Here is a 15,813-nt window from a genome sequence, read left to right as displayed (position 1 = left end):
TACTCATCAATCTTTACATGTGTTTATAGTGTAATCGTACACATTATTTACATTAGGATAAAAATACGTATGCGCAGTCAGTGATGGATCGATATGTGTGTAGATTTATGACTTTATATCTAGAGATTATTCTATGGTAGGACGAATTTCTCCTTCTGGAATTCTGATTGTATGTAAGAGTCATATAGGATACGCTCGGAAGATATTATGCCTATCTAAATATACCTTGGGAACATACAGAAAAAGAGGCTCTTACCGATCAAATTAACCTCTCGTTCATTTTAAGTTTATCGATTGGGTTAAAACTATGAAATTATCATCCTTGACAACCATCACTTGCCCAATGTGCTCATTAATTTACTGGCGCATGAAATACTAAATCACTTGTCATCATTTTCGAACGATTCGGAAACCCGGCTGTAAATTAAATAATGTTCCCGTTGCTCGTGTTATATGCGAATATCCAAAGCAGACCTAAGCCGTAAATTAAGCTAATGCAATTGCGTTCATTAATCACGTGCGTCACGAGCGACATATCTGATTTAATTTTCGATTTTGTAATTTCTTTTCCGGTCTACCTGGCTATTAATCAACTATTTGCATACTTGGAGTTCCTGCATTTGTGGTGAGGTCTATCTGCCTATTCGCATTTGGGGGTTAAGCTTTTTTAGTTAAGATTTATTTTTTGCTCTTATTTTATCGTTGCATTCTACTTAAGTTACTTTCTTTTTATAGACAATTATGGATAGTAAATAAATGAGCTCTTTTATGTGTGACTTACAGTGTTTTAATACAACTGCAAATATGAAGTGCGAAAAAACTTTAGTGATAAATGACATGAATCAAAAAAATATAGTGAACTCATATTTCAAGCTCATATACAATTTTTACATGTGAAATAACGGAAAAAATCCGGAGCTATTATTTGAAAAATTCAGAGAGTGTGGTTATTTCCCTAGGAGCATAAAATTGGGAGCAATTTTAGCTCAGTTCTGTAAAAGAAGATATGGTATGACAGAATTAAATCACAATAATTCGCTCCCTCTTGAATTCTTCGAGATTTTAATGGTACTACCGATTTTAGTTTGCTAAAATGCTACCCAATAGTACGGAATACTGAAGTTTTGCGTGGTCAACGTGACTTTGTTTTTAATCAGTTTCTCGAAAACTAGTTTTTTTCAGCTATACGTATTAAGTAAATAGCTTTCTCTTTCTCCCAGTTAATTACAAAATATAAAATGAGGGTCACATTTTTTTAACCAAGCTATTATCAAGATTATAGTTTCATTATTATTATACGTAAAGCCCTGACCTAAAGACTAATTTTTACTGGAAATTTCATACCCAGTCGAGACCCGACCTCTTGTTGTGAGACTGGCGTCAGTGCTCTATTTTCCGTGTTAGTTCAACTCCCTTACTTTAGGTCAACGTCATCAATTTTTATTATTGCTTTGAAAGATGATCCCTTCATCAGACGTCCTTCCCTCTTGATCATCCGTCTGGCGCTGCTTGTTTGTTTGCCTATGTCTGTTGTGTAATTATTTTCCTCAAAAGCTTCCTCGTCCCGTGTTTTTTCCCAGACGGAAATACTGCAGTACGGAGGGTAGGGTAGAGTGAGGTCGAGTAATATTTTTCTCCTTCATTTTGATTAAAAAAATCCTTTTCCCCCATCCACCGTTACCTTTGCTCACTACGCAATTTCCTTTCACTGGTAAAAATTCCTCATTCTTCTCGTCTCAATTTTTCCCTCCGCTTCCATCAATAGTCAATTTGTTTCCCTTCCTTCGGTCTAAAACGCTGTCTGTGAAAAAAGTAAAAGAGGGAATTCTGACTTTCTACCTGTTCCCTCTGTTCACTCCTACCCAGTTCTTCCCCTAAAAAAAACTATCACCCCTTCTCCGTCTGTGTATGACTGCCCATTTGCCTTTGTTAGCCTATTCCATATCGTTTGGCCCTCAACAATTGCCCCATACTGCAGCCATGATCTACCGCCCGACGGGTAGCAACCGAGTAAGAGTAACAGAATTGATAACCACTGAAGTACCCATTCTAATTAATTTGACCATAGCATTTTCAATAGTTTAACTGTTACTTGTACTTGAAATATGGCTTTCGGGGAGAGATTTGATACTTTATATAGTACAGTAGCGTATCCAGGATTTTTAAATGGTACCAGAGATTTCGGGGCGTGTATAAAAAACCTCAGGGCAAAGGGATCCCGAAAATTTGAGAAATGTGGTGATGAAAATGTGATTTTTATTACTCAAAAGCAGTAATTTGGTACAAGTTTTTGTTAGTATAAAGTAAATGATGTACATAACATAAAGTAATAAGATTCAGTTGTTGTACCCGGAAAACCACCCCCGTGGCTACACCATTGATATACCACTATAGTAATTTAACGACCTCAAACCTGACATAACAACTTGCACGGCTCTATCGATTACATAAGGCATTACCCTTTACAAAAATCTTAGGTAAATATTTTCGTGAGTTAACAACTGAATTAGCATTCCTTGGCTAGAGGGATTTAAAATTGCTGCTGTGAAGAAATTTCAGCTTCCTTAAAAGTAACCCTGTGTTCACTCACTATTTTTGGTGCATCACCCAACGAGATACCTTGTTCTAACAAAACTCCATGTGCTGTGGTGGAATTCTCAATTTTGAGTGTCTCTCGCGTAAATCCAATCTCATTATATGCATATCGTAATATTTTTCTGAAATTCTTTCCAACAAATTGACGTTCCAGTACTGGAATCTCACGTTTAGTGTTCCATAGGGATAATTTATTGCCATTTTTTTCAAAACACCAGTTTTATTAAAGTATTCTAACGATTAAGGTAGGTTTCCATGAATTGCTTGAGAAGAATTCCGGGAGCCTCCCCTTCCATCATGCACTTCCTTCTTCATTGCACAGTAAGATCGGGTCCCCTTCATTCAATCAAAAAATCCTATTCTTTTCCTCCCCTCCCTCGTTTCCCTAAAATTCTTCCTCTAACGCTGCTTTCAACATCCCCTCCCCGCTATATACTCGCTCCATCCATACCTACTGTCTCCTCCGTATCTCATCTAAAAGCTACCTCTGCTCTCCCGCCATAAAAACCTTTTAAAGACCGAATAAAATTACCAACTGATTTTTATTTTTTGCATAACGTATTTATTTCCATCTAATTAAGAGATATTATGAAAGAAAATCCTAACAAAAATATTTAAATGCGTTTTCAAGCATATTCCCAAATGGGAACACGCCACAAAAGTTTGCGATTGCTTTAAAAAATAAATATAAAATTGACCAAAGCACTTAGTTTACCTATGTAATATACACTGATCTTTGTAATAAATGAGCATTTCGCTCTCTTGGTTAGACAAGGTTCTAACTGACATTTTTGCAAAATTTGGTGTTTTCACCCCAGATAACTAAGTTTATGTTTCTCTATGTGTTGCACCGGTTTTTATTCTTCTATGCAAAATAATAACAGATTTAGAACAGAGACAAAGTCCCAACTGCAAGGAGAAAAAACTAATATTTGGTGTGACAAGGTTCTAACTGCATTTTACTTATTTTATTACTCATATCAACATGCAAAAAAATAAAATAAATAACATTTTTTTAAAGTAATAATTACTAGTGTATCTAGTGGGTCACTAGTGTGTGTGCCAAAAATCACAAATAAATTCCTATTAATAATAGAAATACAGCAGTTTAAAACTTTGACAAGGTTTTTCTCAAAACCAGCTGATGGCCAGTTAGAACCTTGTCAGACCAAGGTAGCGATTTGTCACTTGAGAGCGAGTGTGGGGGAAAATATCGAATAAACCGCATACTCACTACAGAGGTGATGAAAGTAACCAATTTTGAAAACGCATAATTAGAGACCAATGTACCATATACACAAGTCATGCGATTCAATTTATAAAATACTTTATGCATTATTTAAATAACAAAAGCTACAAAATTAATCACAGATAAGAAATGTAATCTTCATGGATTTTTATAAATCTGTTCCCAAATAGCAACATTGGACTGCAGACAGTTAAGTCCCACGTGCATCTTCCACCTATTCAGTATGGACCTGTAATTTTCCACTACCTTAAAACCCAGAGAGAAAATTTCGTTCTCACATCTTTTCTTTCTCTCTCCATCCTCGTTCATTTTTTCTCGCAATAATTTTTGCCAGACAGGAGAACAAATATTCATTAGCGTCCGTGCCGACACCATTTTAAAATCCTTCCCCATTTTTCCTCCCTCGCGTCCCTTGAAGGACTTCCTAATCGTTTTCCATCCCCATTCACATCTGTCATCATAATACCATTCCTTAAAACCTTCTAAGGTCGTTTCCGCCGCTTCTTTTCCTGTGCCGCTACTGCCCGCAACACTCATTCAACATTCTCACCCCCGAGTCTTCCAACGTTTTCTTTACGCTCCCCCCTTTAACTTCCTCCCTCTCAACGCCCCCTACGATTTCGGGGCGAAACTACCCGTTTCCAATAGAGGGGTTGCGTCCTTTATATTCCATCTGGGATAAAATAAAGGTTTCCTCCTCGATATTCCTTTTTTCCCCATATTTCATTTCTTTTTTTTTCCCGATAGGAAATCAGCGAATCAAAATGTTTTATATTTTCAAAAAATATGATGAAGTATCCGGTTGGAAAGGAGAGTTTGTTTTATAAGCTAGAAAAAAGAATAATTTTTTCTCAAATCTTCCCTTTTTCCTATTAGGGAGAATAAAACGAAGTGGATGGCTCAAAAATTCATTATTGTTAAGTTAAATATCGTAGATGGAATTTTTTTGAAGAGCCCATAATGTATTTCCTGCAAAATGATTTTGACTGAGATTACATATAACTCGAGGTTGGAGCAAAGTATTTCTTCGTTACTGAACTCCCCAGGTTTCTTTTATGGATGGGGACTAATTCTATGTATTTTCTTTTCGTACATCTTCAGTTTATCCATCCACTAATGTTTTTCAAATCCATGTTGTGATGAGCTAGTGTAAATTTTTATGAACCATAAAGTGATCATAGATTTTTTCATGTCTCTGCTGGAAATTCATTTCTACTCTCATTTTGTGGCAAAAACATGTACTAATTATTTGACGAAGGCAATTTACGTTTGTTCGATTATCAGTAATAACTTTGTTTGATTTTGTAAACACCATATTTCTAGTTGAGAAAATTCCTTAAAGTGTCTTCTTATGTATAAAAATAATATTTTTAGCCAAAATTCATAACCGAGGGGAGGCTGCTTAGTGGAGTAATAGTACTGTTTGTTGGAATCATTTTGGAAATTTATCCGTTAAAAAATTGTGCAAACTATATCAGCAGATCATGCGGAGTGAGCATATAGTCTTGACCTGATTATGAAACCGTATTACAGAATAACCGTATGACCGAATTACTTTTTTTCTGTAGCTATATCAATGACACCAGTTTCTGAGTCTTCACCACACCAGTTTCTGACGTCGACGAGCTGAAGGCTAGGATACAAGCTGCTGTGTGTAATGCGACAGAACACATGTTACAAAACTCCTACCAGGAACGGGAAAACCGCTTTGAAATTCTCCGAGCTACCAAGGGGGCACACGTTGAAGTTTTCTGACATAAAATATCTTTTAAAAAACTACTAACATTAGCTTATGTAACAGAATCCATTCCAAATTGTTATGCCAAATGGATATTCTGTAATAAATTTTTATAATCCTGGCAAGTATTTATGCTCACTCTGTATATGAAGGCTGCATTTATTGGATCCAACCTGGAAATTGCATCGATAAATTAGATTTCATTACCTCCCGCAATCGTAACTTGAAGTATCACACGTCCTTGACGACAGCAATCAAGACGTGGGTGCATTAAATTAAGAAGCACCGTGGTGGAATCCTCAATTCTTGCAGTTTCTGTCGTCTAAACCCTATTACTCCATCTATCTTAGCCCCTTTCTGACATTCCTTCCACCCACGCCTCCTCCCATTAACCATAGCATACCCATCTCAGCGATCCCATAATGGATCTTCCTAAACCCATTGTTCCGAAAATGTTTCCCATGCTCTTCTAAGAGTCGTATCTGAGCTCACTTGCGTCTCTGCTCGTTAGGAGACGTGAGGACACGGGAAGAGAGAGAGCAAAGCATGCTGGGAAGTGAGCTCAAGGTCCATTTTTTATTTATCCCACCCGCTCCTACAACTCTATCTCAGCCTACTCTACCTCCCTTTCAACGTCACGCTTCCAAGCGTCCCAGGATGCTCTCCGTAAATTAAGGATTGTGATGCTGAGTTGCGAATATCCTACCAACCCTACCTCTCTACCTGCGTCTCTGCCAGTTTTCGTGAAAATGTTCGCGAGTTTAATCGCGCCTCTCCTCTCTTTTATGCATTTTTTTTCTTCGCAATCTTCCCTTATATTTCTCAGGAATGTGTCCGCTCTCTTATCTACGAACTCTACTTTTCTCTCTCTCTCTCTCAGCCGATGAATGGTGAGGATTACTTCTTTTCTACAGCTTTAGCCTTCAGCTAGCATCTGAGGTGAAGTGCTGAAGCGCTCATTTGAGGAGTTCCGCAGCGGAGCTTTCGAATGATAATTCTCAAATCCTCTTAGGGCCCACGCCACCATGCCGCCATTGTCTTATCTTGAGTATTTAACGGTACTTTGCTCATAACACATATTTATGGCTTCTGAAAGGGTTTACAAATCATCATAAGATTTATTTTCCTTATATTACTCTCATGACTTATCTAAGCAATAAAAGATCAAGTCGTATGCTTTTTTTCAACTAGTCTAACGTAAAATAGGTTTCACAGAAGAATAGTCATTCATTACCATTAATCAGTTCCAAATCAGCGGATATCTACCGCTTGTTGTATTCCAATTACTATTAAACGTTTATTAATGGAAGCTTCTTCTGTTTAGGAAGATACTTTAATTAAAATTTTGATAACAATGTTTATGTATCATAGTAAATTTATAGATTGAAATATAAAATTCTGAAGTATTACAAAATTCCTGTGAACAGCCTTGGCAGCTATCGCACATCACATTCAAAATGGGCTAGCAGTAGCTTTTTGCATCAAACAAACATGTAATTGCACTCAAAACTGTAGGTACTGTTAAATTTAAACATTAATGCCCGATCGTGGTGCGTGATCCTGTTTTATCCGTGACTAGCAGGCCACCCGGCGTTGTTCGGAAGGATAATATCTATAGAAGGGGGAAACTTGAAACTCGGAACTCATGGCAGGATGTTTACATAAATTAAGAAAGCATGGATGATGATGGTATGCATATGTAACACCAAACACTTTTTTAAAAACTTTTCGTTTACCACGCACGAGATCAGTTTATACCGGGGTTGGCAAGTGAAACGAAACGAAAATGTTTAGTTTCGACACCAAGGAAAATAAGAGGCCTAGATTTAGTTTTTCTTCCGCCCGAAATTAAAATCACCAAGGAGTTTAGTTGCAAGCCGGGACAAAGCTTTACTCCCGGGAAAGAAACTAAATTAATCGAAACTCCGCTGCTTATATTAAAGTTTCTATCCCAGAAGTTGAGTGAAGGGGGATAAGAGGGAATAGTTTCGGCCTATTACGTTTGACATTCGTGTAGAGAGGTAAAAATATTGAGCTTAAAATTAGAATGGCCAGTTTGCGTTCACCGTTCTGCTGTTCATGGTTAAAATATGAGTGCCTCGTGCATCTGATGGTGGTAAGCCGAGCCTCTTCTTAATTCAAACATACTTCGTTCTCGGTAAGTGGGTCGAAACAAAACTGTCCGAAGGTGAAGTAGGTGATCCCTGCGGAGCGAAACATCTGCGTTTCGTTTCGTCGCAGAGTTTTAGTTTAGTTCCGACTCAAAGTAGTTTTGACTCCGATTTCGTTTCGACCCTGAGTTCATTTCACCGGTTTAAAATCCATTTTGTTTGTACATTCCGCGCTCTGTAACAAAACTATTGAAATTTGACTGGTTTTGACCTTAGTTTCTTTTGTCAACCCTGGCTTATACCCCGCTCCACAACATTGGTAATTGTGTATGTCTATACCTGCATAGGTAAAAAACGACATGCGAACGCATACTCCAGCAAAAAAATTTGCACCGAGAGGAGTTATAAGTGGTAAGAAAGGAGGTTAAGAGTAGAATCCTTGTGTATTTTCCTCCTTTGAGCGTGTCAAGAGGTGTGATGTCCAAACTAAGAAGTTATATGACGTGACGCAACAAACGGTAATGAGAAAATGACGCAAAGGACGCATCGGGAACATTAGAAGTAGCACAATGGAGTTTGAGTGTATGAGATACACCTACGAAATAACATTGGTTTGTTTCTTGTCTAATCCGTGCAGCCGTATGGAAATGCAGGGCGGGCAGAAAAACAGATATCCTCTTCTACACATATAATAGTGTTGCTAGGGGTGGAAAGAGAGCATTAACGGGACTCCTAGTGACATAATTCCGTCCGCCAGCGCTCTCATCCCTTCCTTTCACAGCCCCTCTTTGGTAGCAATTCGCACATTGGACCCCCTCATTTCGAATAAATGCAGGGGATTCGAATAAAGGGAGAGTCCTCTCCTTGGCCTGTACCTTACCGGTCTGCGCCCTCGCTAGACCTGCGACTCCTTCACCTCCAAATCCGGTCTGCGCCCTTGAAAGACCCGCGGCTCCTCCACCTATCCCCCGCGACTTCCACCGTGCTCCGAATGTCATACTGCAATGTACTTGTAGTAAATGTCGGCAAAATAATAAGTTACTTTTATTCCTCCCTTAACATCACGACAACGATAGATAGTTGTTTTTCGAATTGTCTAAGTTCTCATATTTTTACCTAGACTTCCTTTAAATATACTTTTGGTGTAACGCTACGGATTTTATTTACCTTGCATTTTACCGTCAGCCAATCGATACGCATCAACTTTGTGCCTCTTCGACAGATTTGCCCCCCTCGTATTCGCTGTCACCTCTTGCTTTAGGGTTATGAAATATTTTCAGAAGCGCACATATAACCACCCAGCTGCCATTCATTCTAATGCCACACGTTTAATTTTTATTCCCATACAACCCGACGTGTATGCTGCTTTCTCTTTTCTTCACTCCTGCCAACCTTTCAAAACCATCTCCAACAACGTACGTTAGCAATTCAATCACCTGGAGGTGAATATCGCCCTTTAACCCCTTCGGACTCCGGTCCCAAAAAAAATCCATACAACGTAGCCTGAATCATGCAACGCGGGAAAAAGCTGCTCCCAGCTCTCCAGGCACTTTAATAAAAACGTGTGTCCTTTCTAAACTCACCGCATGCATGGGTCATCACATTAGCCCCTCGCGTCAAGAATTAAAGAGGGGCTCAATGCAATGATCACAGCTGTGCGGATGATAGAGATTTTTATCGAATTTTCGTGCGAGGATTAATAGCGGAGGCAAAGGGACTGTGTAGAGCGGGCCCAATTCCATCCCATAGAAAAGTGATTTCTGGCGTCACTTCGGTCGCATTTTAATCGGTTTACAAAAATGTCCGCAGCGTGGTGATGAGTGCAACGTGATCCAATTTTTTTCCAATATTTTGCGGTATAATGTTTTTAATTGCGAGGAATAGAATTAAACTTTTATGCGTTTGATAGATCACATCATCTTTTACGTAAATTTTGCCGCGAATTATACATCTTATCTTACAATTTGGCATCATTATACATCTTTTACATAAATATGGCCACTAATTATACTTTTGTCTCTATGAACCTCGGATAAATTTGTCCGCCAGCGACGCGAGTGGCGACTTTTGTAAACCCATTTAAATGCGGGTGGTAGACAGCACATTTACAGGCGACTTGAGGATCCTCGTTTACAATATCCGTGAGTGGAGGAATCAACCCATAACTTTGGCTATTCTAAACTGTGCTGAGTGGAATATTTGCCATAGCTGCAACAAAGATTGACTGTGTGCTTTTATTATTTCAAACATTTATTTAATTTTTTTGTATCGTGGTTGCGTTGTCAAGAGTGGCTATAATAATTAACAGTAGCTCGTATAATGCATTTAATTTTGGCATGGAAGGCTTTTGTTATCTGTGTCTAACAGCTATTATAGAATAGACAGTTATTTAAACAGTCTATTTATCTCCTTCCTTGATAATAAGAAAAACCTGTCGTGGGTGAGAAATGAGCCTTCTCGCAAAGTTCTTCTCATAATTTTGTTACTCCTCCTTTAATAGCTGTATGACCAATCTTAACTAACATATTGATACTTTTGAGGGGACTAGTAAATTATGGGACATCGATGATGCTATTCATAAGCCATGTAGATTTTTCCACTAAAAATTTCAAATATTCAATTAATTATCTACAATTGCATTAATGGAAAATATTTGTGTTCGCCACAACAAAGACATTTTAGACGCCTAAACATATTTAAAAGACTGATAATCTAAATTTATCAGGTGCATTTAGGCATGTTTATTGCGGAAGGGAAATGTAAATGATATTTGCAATTTTGAGAGATCAAAAGTAAGGTTTTCTCATCCATCAGGCGTACTGTTAATCGAATAGGCGTGAATGTGCCTACACATTTGTGGTAAAATATTTCGGTATTTCCCTAAGAAGCAGGGATGGTACTAATAAATACTGTTTTGTACAATATGTTACATATGTGAAGCATAATCTGGCCTTTTTTAACGAAGGGAAACGTATTTTAAAGTTTTAATTCCTTATTTTTGAAAATAATTACATGGTTACGTAATCGGTCACTGGGCGAAAAATGAATCACAGAATCATCCAACACTTGAAAATGACACAGAACAGTCATCACCGACGGGAAGATTTTTCTCTCATTGACAGTTCCTTGAATAATAAGTTATAATAGTTTTTTGTTTCAAATTACATGTAATATTTTGTAATAAATATATAGTCCATATGATGAGCACCAAAGCAGGTATTCCTCACCTCATAATTCAAAAATGGCATTCTTATATGAAGGAATTCTTTCAGGTAAGAGTGAATATTGTTCATTCAATACCCTTCTCTCTTGAAAGAGAATAAAAATTAATCTATTTATTATTTTTATTCTCTTACAACTGTTCAACGGCCGTAGATTGTTCAATCACTTATCTCCTTCTCTCTAATCTCAGGTAATTTTATTAAGTAGCTCTTTAGGTATGATCCCGTGTTCCTAAAAGTGCACTTCAGCTGAAAAGTATGACTGTAAGAAACAAAATGGACTTACCGGTTTTTCTCTGAATGATTAATGGAATGATATCTAATAGCAATTAAAATGCGTAGTTAAAAACTTTTGATCTTATGAATAGCTTTAGCTATTGTATGCAGAGTTAATTCTTAATGGATGTAAAAGTAATACTGTATCATAGATTCATATCCGCATGAAATGGCCAATTAAACAGAAATTCTAGAACATCAGTTTAAAAATATCACGCACACACAAAGTAATTCAAGTGGATAAAAGGTGAGGGTTACTTTTCTAGTCTTTCTGATCTCAGCTTATTATACTTCCTCTCCTGCAGGTGAAATTTAGGATCTCTTACATTCTGCGAGCATCTCAAGCTTTCAGGAACCGCGGAAGCACGCGAACGAAAATTTTCCCTTCTCCAATATATTAAACAGCAGCTCGTGGACTAATTACATGTTTTCTTCCGTGTATATTTTTTCATTCCCTTTTTTTTGCTCTCCTCATTCCCTTCACCTGAGTAGTGGTCGTGATCCTCCCTCGCCTTTATCTTAACATCTGCCCCCATTTTACTCAAGCCACTCAAGACGAGAAAAGTTTCCACCTCGACGCGCGCTTCGTTTTTTTTTCTCCTTACCCTACGCCAACCTCTTCGAGATGAATTTAGTTTCATTACGGAAAAATGTCTGCGCTCGCGCATGCTGAAAAACTCTTGAAGATTTCCCTTCTCCTCGGCATGCTAGTTTGCCGATAACCTCGGACCTTGTTTCAACATCCCAATGTCCTGAATAAAATATGGTGTTGCTAAGTTTCGCTTTTGTTGACTTTACGCGTTGGATAATGGGAAGGGGAGTTGAATTTTTTTTATAACTCTGCACAAACACCGCGTAACGTCTTCTTTTCATTTTTTTACCGGCCTTTTTCATCCAACCATCCCTTTTAACATCTTTTCCATTCGTATTCCTCCCTGAGTCGGCTCGTTATTATTTTTTCTCCTCTGAACCAAGTCTTCCCTCGTCTTCAACTCTCTCTCTCTTTCCGCGTCTGGCGAATTTAATTTCTTTACTCATTCTCCTCGGCCAATTCCAAACCATGGCACCCTTGAGAATAACCTCCCTGCTGAACCTGCTCTATGTCCCCATCTCAAACACCATAGGATATATTCATCATTTCAATTCTTTTCCCGTTCTTTGGATCTCATCTACACATTCTCTTTGAGATTCAATCTTATCTCCATGCGGCCACCTCTTTTTTCACATATCTTTGCGCTACTTTAAGACCGTATATAATGGTAGTTTTTCCTCTCCGTTCTGCACTTATCCTATTGACGCTTATTCAATGTATTTACATAAATAACCCATCACCTACCGGTGATCTCATATGTGATCACTTAAAGATTAATAGATTTCAGGTGAAATTATGCATATCAATTGATTTCAAGCGAACATTTTTAATATCTCATGCGCATATCAGAGAAATATGCCTAGTAAATATAGAATGGGGGTTAGATATGCAATTATACAGACAGATAATTACGAAATTTGATAATTTTTAAGTGATCTCATATTAGATTACCGTAAGGTAATGGGCAAAATAGCATCTTTAGGACAGCTCACCAGAGGTGCGTGGGCTTTCGCATTTTCCGCAGCGTGATTACATTCAATCCTTCCTATGCTTTCTCCATCCATCTCGTGACTCCTCTGCCTTCAATTTATTTTCTTCATCCTATACCCCTTCTCTTTCTCGGGCTACTTCCTCCTTTGACATTTTTAATTTGCAATCAATAATTTTTACGATTATTTTCACTCCCATTCTTTCCACATAGATCAATCGGACCATCAGTTTTTCTTAGACCAATCTGTCTTTCTCTTCTAGAATGTCATCCCATCCCGTATTTCTTGGTAGAATCTATGTCTCTCTCTTTGATAATATCATCCCCATTTCGTTCAAATCCTCCGCTTCTCCTTCTTCAATAGGCCGTTTTAGCATACTTTCCTAGAGATCTTCTTATCCTTAACTACTATTCTATTTAATGACATCATTTTGTATTCCTGAAAACGGACCAAAATTGTTCTGCATACTACATAGTAGCTTCGCATGGTCCAGTTTCAGAGAGCAACTGCACTTAAAATATGGTCTTTAGTTTTTAATTTATCTCTTCTGAAGATCCTGTCACTATCAATAATCCTAGATGAAATATTTATTATCACTCACACAATAGAATAATTCATTCCATTGATGACAGAGCAGCCAGCACTTTCTTGGACCATTAAATATCCATGTTAACGGCATACTTATTTCTTGTGTCCACATATGCAAACTGATAATTTTTCGTGGTCCATGATAATTTTGTACAATATTTTATGTGGATTATTTAAGGCCTGTGTAGTTTTATAGGAAATAGGCTTTATAAATTATATTCGTTGAGGAGTTTGATGAACTCTAAATGACCCTGCCCCAAAACTCCGCTCATGGTTGCAATTAATGCACTCAATTGGTAATTATCATTTTTTCCGTAAAAGTTGTCGTCGCCTTAACTATCAAACAGCTCGATTTTCCCTGTAGATGGAACTCAAAATTCAAGTCATGTCCCTGTGAGAGGAGGACCATCTAAATTTCCCCGCATCTCTTTTTCGCGCGCTTTGATAATAACTGGGATTCCTCAAAGGCTCCGCAATAAAAAAGAATTTGTCCCGGGTGATTAAATGTGGGGGTGAGGTTAAACAAACCAATGAATGAGAAGGACCTTTTTGTTCGGCCCTCTTTTTCGGTCTCAATTTGCCCGAATATTTCCGGGAGGAGAGGAGACCTTCCCATGAATCCTGGGCCTTTGTCAGCAATTGTTCCCCGAAAACTTTCTTCCATGGCGGAATCTTAAAAGTCTCTTTATCACCCGGCCGCCGACTCCGTGAAGATCCGCCACCCTCTCACCCCCTCAGTTCATTTCCCATTCCTTCGCAACCCCTGCCCCCATACCATAGCGAGTCATCTTCCCACTCTTACATAACCTTCCCAATAGAGCTGCGTCATTCATGAATGAATCGTTCGAACGGAACGGTTCATGGGTATTACCAGAATGAATTAGATCACTGTTTTGTAATCCTTTCCAGTTCAATTTGTTTTCTAAATATCGTGCTCCTATCCTTTATTTATTTTCCCGTGGAAATGAAATGATATATTGTAGTTTGCAATCAGCTTAGAGCACAGAAAAAAAGGTGATTATTATTCCATATTGTAAATTATCTAGTTAAATAGATCGAGAACACGGCTATCGCTACTCGTTTAAAATAATTTTATTACTTCCAAAGCATAATATTTCATGACATATGAGTTATTTATGTAATTTTGGGATGTTTTTACATTGCCAAACTTTAAAATATTAGCGAACGTATGGAACGGGAGGAGCAATGTGAACAGAGTAGGATCGTCGCACAGCTGACATCCATCGCAAAAAGGCCGTTATTCTGTACCATTAGTAATAGATTGGAAGACATGGACAGAGAATTTGAAGACAAACGTGTTGGGAGTGGACAATTATAAAGAGTGACCAGAAAAGGTTTAAAGCCTTTTTAAAGACTTACAAACTTTAGGGACCTGGTGAGTGAGGCGGTTCTGAAAATAAAATGGAACGATATTGTGAGAAATGTAGAGGTGTATCGAATAGTAGGAAAAGAGAAGTCACTGTAGAGCACCATGCGCCTGAGATGAATAGAGTGGTTAGTCCTTTTGAAAAGCAAAGCAAATACATAAGGAATTTAATGGAGGGAGCAAATAAATTAAAATTCCCTCCAAGAATACCTTGACATATGTATTTGCGACAGGTAAAGATGGGCACGAGGAATGAATACATCAGGGAACTGAATAATCTTCAGTGGGAGAGGTATAAATGAAGGCCTTTCTTACAATTGTATTGTTATAGTGTAAACAAGAAACTAATGGATTTCCATCCTCAACTCAATACCCTCTTCCTACAAATACCCTCAAATAGATTTCGTCCTAGCCCCAGAAAGCCCTAACACCAGCTTCCTTCACCTTCAACTTACCTCAATGATGCATATTTGGCATTCATCCAGGTGCGTGGGTTTGATATAATCCTCTGAATCCTTATTTGGCTCACTTTCGTTCATTGCGAACGATTTGAGGAATCCGAAACATTGCCATGTACCAAATTACGTGAGCCGAATCATTCGAATGAATCGAAGTTCCCACCTTGACATCCCGACAAGTCAAGCTCCATATAAAAAGACAAGGCAAATTACTTTAGGAATGTAATGGTGGAAAAAATGAAGAAAGTTCCCCCAAGGAGCACCTCCATATTTTACTTTGTAAAGATAAAAATGGGCACAAGGAATGAGAGGATCAGGAACTGAAAGATGTTCGCGGGGAAGGGTACAAATAGGGGCCTTCAGTACACCAATCTTAGCATTGCAATTCATGCATAACGAAATAATGGATTCCCTGCTTCAACTCAGTATCCCTTTCCTACCAATACTCTCAAGTACATCCCACTTGTACCTGCCTCTATACCTCCAACAAATTTCTCTTTAAAAGAATGTTCAAGAGCGTTTGAGGAAAGCTCATCTTTCTGACCGATTGATACTACGCCATCGTACAGAGATGTATCATAGATCGTTCATAGTGTCTATCTCTGCGGA

This window comes from Ischnura elegans, chromosome 10, assembly GCF_921293095.1.
Source record: "Ischnura elegans chromosome 10, ioIscEleg1.1, whole genome shotgun sequence".
NCBI classification, from domain to species: Eukaryota; Metazoa; Arthropoda; class Insecta; order Odonata; family Coenagrionidae; genus Ischnura; species Ischnura elegans.
Note: the sequence above shows the minus strand (reverse complement) of the source record.